At 46.4% G+C, this 6,662-nt stretch overlaps 1 pseudogene; it reads right to left on the bottom strand.

Moving 5' to 3' along the window:
- The window catches only part of LOC112855507 (splicing factor, proline- and glutamine-rich pseudogene), a 117,165-nt pseudogene extending 111,139 nt beyond the window's left edge, over nt 1-6,026 (bottom strand).
- Between the last annotated feature and the right edge of the window lie 636 nt (nt 6,027-6,662).

The raw sequence follows: 6,662 nt of genomic DNA, 5'->3' as shown, positions 1-6,662 counted from the left end.
GGTATGCACTTGGACTCTTTCCTCTCACAAATGGAGGTCCCTTCATTTTGTCGAAAGGCAGGTTTTCACGTAGGCTGATTGTTTCAGATTCTGGTCAGCACAGAAAGGACATTTGGATAGAATCCTGCACAAAACCGTGCTTCCAAACACTTGCACATGGGCCTGGAGCCAATCCCTGCTAAAGCTGTATCACTGCTGCCCCTATGTACTGATGGCAAGGGCAGGACACATACCCAGAGCCAGGTCTTTCCCTCTGATTCTGAGGAAAGAATCTGGGCAGGCTTTTTGCTGGCAGGGCTTTCGGGTGAAACTTCTGGAAGGCACTGTTTGCCAAAGCTCACAGGCATTTCTCATTCCTGAGTCAGTCTGGGAGCAGGGGAAGACCATGCTAGTCACATGACTCTCTGCATTATCTCATTCTTACCCCTGATTCAGAGAGGCCCTCCCTCTCTGCATTTTCACACATTTGCTCTATTTTAACTCAGAGCCCTCCCTGGTGTCTACTCCAAATGTTTGTCTTACACCCGTACCCTGGGCTCTCCCACGGGGAATTTGGTCCATTCCTTGTGACGGTGGGCTATGTTGAACCAAAGAGCCCTTGTCTCTTCAGCAGGAGAGTTTTCCCTGTATGCTTGTTCATCTGTGTGAGTCTAGCAGAACTCAGGTTTCTGAACAAGGAGGCCTAGGGTCAAATTCCTGTGCTACAGGGCTGTCAGACGGTGCCCATTAATTTCCAGGGTGCCTGCATTTACACCGTATATCACATAACAGTTAATATCTGGTGTTGAAAAGTCATGTTTGACCTCCTGACAGTAAGAACTCTGGGTCTGGCAAGGTTCTGTTGGCATGGGACAATTGTCCTGCTCTCTGTGCACCCCTTTCAGGAAAGCCTGAGTTACCTATACCCTGAGACAACCAGGGTTCATGCATGTGAAGTCCAATCACTGAGCCCGTAAGAGCACAGAATACTCAAAGACTGAACCAAAATCTGTAGGTTTGCCAGGAGCCGGATCCTACCTTGTGAGTCACAACAGTGTCTTCCACAGATAGGCAGGGTTTGAAAGCTGGTGCCCCGTGACACATTACAGACCTTATTAGAGTTGCGTTGCATGAGTTTTGCCCACAGAACTCCCTGGTATATCTAGGGGATGTTCCACTTCTCTTCAGACCACAAGTCTATTACTTCGTGGACACAAAACTTACCCAGGGAATTTTGCTAGTATTATTTAGAGTTTCATTCTTTTTTCTTAGATGAAGAACTTTAGCCTCAAATTATCTTTTTCAATTCCCTTACACTTATCTTACTCGTGTGTGTTTTTTTTTTTTTTTTCAACGTTTATTTATTTTTGGGAGAGAGAGAGACAGCATGAACGGGGGAGGGGCAGAGAGAGAGAGAGGGAGACACAGAATCGGAAACAGGCTCCAGGCTCTGAGCCATCAGCCCAGAGCCCGACGCGGGGCTCGAACTCACGGACCACGAGATCGTGACCTGGCTGAAGTCGGACGCTTAACCGACTGCGCCACCCAGGCGCCCCAACTCGTGTGTTTTCTATGAGACATTCAGGGCCAGAGTCTGGCAGCAATTTTCTCCAAGTTTAAGTGTGGAGTCATGCCAAGTTCCCATACATTTGGAATAGCTTTAGGAACAGGTGCTTCTGGGAAGAGGAGGTTACTGAGGACTTGAATGTGTTAAGCCCAGGAGGATTCCTTGTGTGTTGGGAGGGGCAGTTGGTATTCAGAGACACTTGGCCTCACTTCTGTGGTTAGAGTTGATGTAGGTGGGGCCTGGAGGGCCAGAGTCAGAAGAAAAAAAAGTCACACACAGGGTGGGCCAGAGACCATACATAAAGATTGTTTCTCCCCAACAATTTCTGATATCAAGTGGAAAATGTTGCCCTCCTAAAAACGTGGGTCATTGAAGTCTTATGCTGTCCCCCTTCCGTAGACTGCCTGAACATCCTGTCCTTTGAGATTCTAAGGGTTCCCTCATTCCCAAGCCTTTTACACAGAGAGAAATATGAATAAACTACAAAACTAAAAACTGAGAACCCAGTCCCACCGACCTGGGAATCAGACAATATTGAGAGTTTGCTCTCCAAGTCATCCTGCAGGCAGTTTACCTGCTGGCAGGAAAAACTGCAAATGAAGCATGAGTTCAAATGTTGGGTTCTTATGCTACTTTAGTACTCCCAGGGAAGGGAAAATATGTTCCATTTCTCCCTAGACCACAGGTTTTCCATAGTCCTTAGGACATCAAGCATACCTGGGAATTGTGCCAGTCACCTCATTCACAGCTTTATTCCATTATCTGAGACAATGATTTTGGACCAAAGTTCATCCTTTCCAATTCCCTTCATCTTTTTCTAACCAGGTTTTCCGTGAGGGACTGAGGTTCTGAGCCTGGAAATATTTCTCTCTGCTTCTATTCGTGGAGTTCAGCTACGTTTCACTATATTCAGGAAACTTAAGCAATGGGTTCTCCATGGGCTCACCTGTGAGATCTTCTTGGCAAGAGAAAGCAAAAAACCTCGGAAAGGAACAATTGTTAATGGCAGGGAATCATCCTCACTTTTGTGCAAGGGGAGATGGGGATCAGAGGACAGAGTCAGGAACCACTTGCCTTTCAGTCCGAGACTGCCCAGCATTCTCAACCAGCTAACACATGGCGATTCCTAAAAACATATTGACCTCCTTTACTGAGACCTCTGTGCATGGCAGGCTTCTGTTGGCCTAAGCGGGATTGGTTAGCCTCATCCCTCTTACCACTGGGACGTTCCTGCATTCTGGGAAGATCAACTTTGAGCATGAGCACTTCTCTTCCCCGAAGGTCAGGGCAGAGAGTCCATTCAAGGACTCTGGGACCAGAACCTAATTCCACAGACATTGCCAGCCGGCACAAAGAAGACAACATTCAGATAGATCATGAATGCCTCTACTCACTGAATGGAAGAGTAAGGCAAGAGCCAGAAGCCTTCCTGTCCCATCTAGGTCAGGATGCAGTGTTCTTGTGGCTGGTGCTTCCATTCATCCCAACCCGCCAGGGATTTCCTTCTGACTCTCAGAACACCACGCTTGCCTGGGAAGCGATACTCATGTTAGAACTCTCAACTTCATTCCAATTTTACCTCGAAGTGAACCATATCGCCTTCCTGATGTTTCTTCTGATTTAAAATCGTTACTATTGTTACTATTAATGTGAAGAATATCTGTGTATATACCAAGGACTTGAGCAAGGTAAAGTCAGAGGGCAATTTTACAAGCAGACTTTCCTATGGTAAGGAGTCACAGATTACTGCAGGCCTAGCTATTGTCAAGTTAAGGTTGCTTTTACATGTAGCAAAACATTTACTTTAAGAAAATAGGAGGTCCTGGAACATTTTTCACTGTCAGCCCCAAGTGTTTGTCAATGGGCTGTAGATGACAAGGAAGTTAAATTTTGTTTCAAATGTTTATTTTTTGAGAGGGTGAAGAGAGAGGGAGTCAGAGAGAGAGAGGTGGGGGAGCATATAGGCCAACAAGAAGGGGAGAGAGAGAGAGGGAGACAAAGATTCTGATGCAGGCTCCAGGCTCTGAGCTGTTAGCACAGAGCCACTCGCGCTGGAACTCAGAAACTTTGAGATCTTGGCCTGAGTTAAAGTCCAAGGCTTAAGGGACTCAGCTAGCCAGGCACCCCAGGTAATGCAGTTTTAGTTGCCATTTCTTTCTTGCCTTTGTTCCTCACATCACTCCGGAGGTCAGGATGATGTTGGGCTCCAGGAAACTGCTTCTATAGGTTTCTGGAGATGAGGCACCTGACTTTGGTCTTGTAATTTAGTAAGATACTTGTCAAATGATGGAGACTATGAATTTATGTGTTTGTTTTCTGTCATTTCCTCTATTCTTGGGCAGCCAGGAGTGCTTGAGGAATGTCTATCACACATCTCCCACCTGGGCGTGGTCAAAATGCTAGTTTGTGTTTGGCCCTCAGCTTTCTCTCTGCTCCCCCATCAAGCAGAGGGATGATTCCCATTTAGCCAGTCCGTGTGTGTTTGTTCCTTCAAAAAACAGCGAACTTGGCAGGAGATTGTGCTATGCTCTTTATGCCCAGAATTATCCCAATCTCCTCTGAAATGAAGACCTTGGCTTTCTGTGTAACAATTCCCATCCCTTTTCTCCGTTTTTAAGTCACTACTGTGGGGAATTCAAGGCCAGACCTAAGAGAATGCCCCTCTTTTTCACCATGAAGCCTAGCCAAGGCATCCTGACTTTGGCATAGATTAGGCAGAAAGCCCCTTGGGACTTGCCTTTTAGAAATGTTTGGACATGGAAAGGACATAGGGCGCTTGAAGATGCCAGACAAACATTGGTGTATAGGAAAAGCCCGAGAATTGGGAGAAAGCATCCTCAATTGTGGGCAGAAGAGAAACAGAGCTAATCAGCTTCTTAGTTGCGTCCCATTCTCTGCTGAAATGAAGACTTTTCACCTCTCATGTATCCATTCTGATCCCCTAGATGTTTTTCTGAGGAGAATTTTAGTCACACTGAAATATGGTTGGGCGTTCACTCACACAGCGAATGCTTAGGTAGCCAGCTCCCACTCTTTTTCTATGCTAGCCTAGAGCAATCATTTTCTGATATCCCCAAATAATGATTAACCTGTGAATGACCTTGCAAGGCTTGACACTGATGGTTACCCAGTATGCCTCGCTCCCCTGGCTGCTTGAGCTGACTCCATATGGAAAAGCAAATGGTTCCCAGATGGGGTTTAGCTTCCAGAACTGGCCAGTACATGGCCTCTTCAAGGAATACTTCCTCAGAGCCTGATTCCAAACACATAAGGGTCAAAACCCATTACACCAAACAATCTGTGACTATCCACTGTAGTTCACGGTAAGAAATGCACTCAGTGCCCGAAACTTCTCTTCCCTTTCTGAAGTCCCAAATGAAGAATTCTTGCCAAACTTGTTGCCAGGGCAGCCAATGGAGGATTCCTTTGTCCCCATCAAGAGGTGTTTTTCATTCCCAAGGCAGCCAGATTGCCAAAAGGTTGTGCTGTTCACTCCATTCTCAGGTCTCTTTCATTCTCATTTAATACGGAGAAATTTGGCAGTCCACATACCCTTTTCTACCTTTTTGCCCTTTTGCAAACTAGGTCTTCCCTGTGAGATATTCACGGCCAGTATGCAAAAGACACCACCTCTGCCTCACCTGGACAGTCGCATTGAGCTCAACTTAGGGATAGGTTGAGCAACTGAACCCCTATGAGACTTGCCTTTCATTTTGACAAAGGGAACGCAAGGTGCCCAGAACAGAATGTCTGCCGAAAGGCCATGTCCAGAGGAGCTGGGAAGGCACTGGCGTCCCTTGTGGTGTCATAAGGAGCTTTGCTATTCATTTCTCTCTCAGCATTTTGCTGTCTTCACCTGCAGTGGAGAACGTGGACAATTCATGTCTCCATTCCCATCCCCTGGTAGTTTTTCTGCCTAGCCATTCACTGAGGGGATTCAGGACCCAAAGGTAAGAACCATGTCCTCTCTTTGCAAGTGGTAAGTCAGTGGTAAGTCAGGCCACATTTTCCTAACTTGGAGAAAATTTGGGCAAAGTGGGCCCACCCACAAGGGCTTGCCTTTCAGCCTTAGGTTGGCCACAAAAGACACGGCTGGATGGAGCCCATCACAGAATGTTTGCATGTAGGCAAAGACAGAGGAGTGAGATGGAGCCAGCCTCAGTTCTTCACAAAGGGGGAATGATGCTAGGCACCACATGTTAAGTTATATCTTACATCACTTCTAAAGGAAAGATTTCTGGCCATCCATATGTTCCCATCCCCTTGCGGATTTGCCAAAGAGGTTTATGGGGTTGTCACTCACATAAAAGCTTTCCGAGATTAAGGAGTAAGGAGAGCTCCCGGTCACTGTTTGCACTAACAAAGAGCCTTCAGTTTCTGATATCCCAAAGAGAAAATTGCTCTCCTTGCCCTGAACATATGGTGACTGATGGGCTGCAGGTGGCATGGGGATGTTTAGCCTGAATGTGTCCTTCACCATGTTCGTTGTGCTGCCTTCATTCGAAAAAGCAGAAGGCTCTCAGATGTTCAGTTTGCTCAACGATATAGGTCAGTGTAGAAAGAGCCGAGTCAAAGACTCCTGCACCAGAGCTTGGTTCCAAACACTTGAACTTCAGTAGGGAGACTGACCTTGAATCACTAAAGGGATAATGCATCTATAATTGATGGAAAGGCCAGAAAAAAAGGCAATGGCCAGAAGAATTCCTGGCTTACCAATGTTATGGATGAACCTTTCTTGCAGTAGGAACATCAGCTGTTGTCAATGGACATTTACTTGGGCCCAAGCCATTGGTGTGTCTTACACATGTGATGATGCTACTCAATTTATTCTTGGCGCTGTCCTATTCTGCTCTGTAAGGAAGAATTTTGGGTCTCTGTGTACCAATGTCCATTTTGGTTTTTTCAAACTAGGCTTCCTCTGGTAGATACGTGGAGCCAGATTTTAAGACCAATTCAGTCTCACATTAACTGAAGATGTGCGTCAATTCTCTGGGCTCTGAGATACTTCAGGCTACGGGCCTCTCACACTTGTGTTTCAGTGCTACACATACATCGGGAAACCTAGTGCATTTGAGGGGCCCAGCACTGAATGTTTTCATGTAGGCAGGCCCAGAGG

The sequence above is a fragment of the Puma concolor genome, chromosome B3 (genome assembly GCF_028749965.1).
Source record: "Puma concolor isolate L17-30 chromosome B3, mPumCon1.1.hap2, whole genome shotgun sequence".
NCBI lineage: Eukaryota > Metazoa > Chordata > Mammalia > Carnivora > Felidae > Puma > Puma concolor.
The sequence above is the reverse complement of the archived record's forward strand: the minus strand, read 5'-3'. Positions and strand labels throughout refer to the sequence as shown.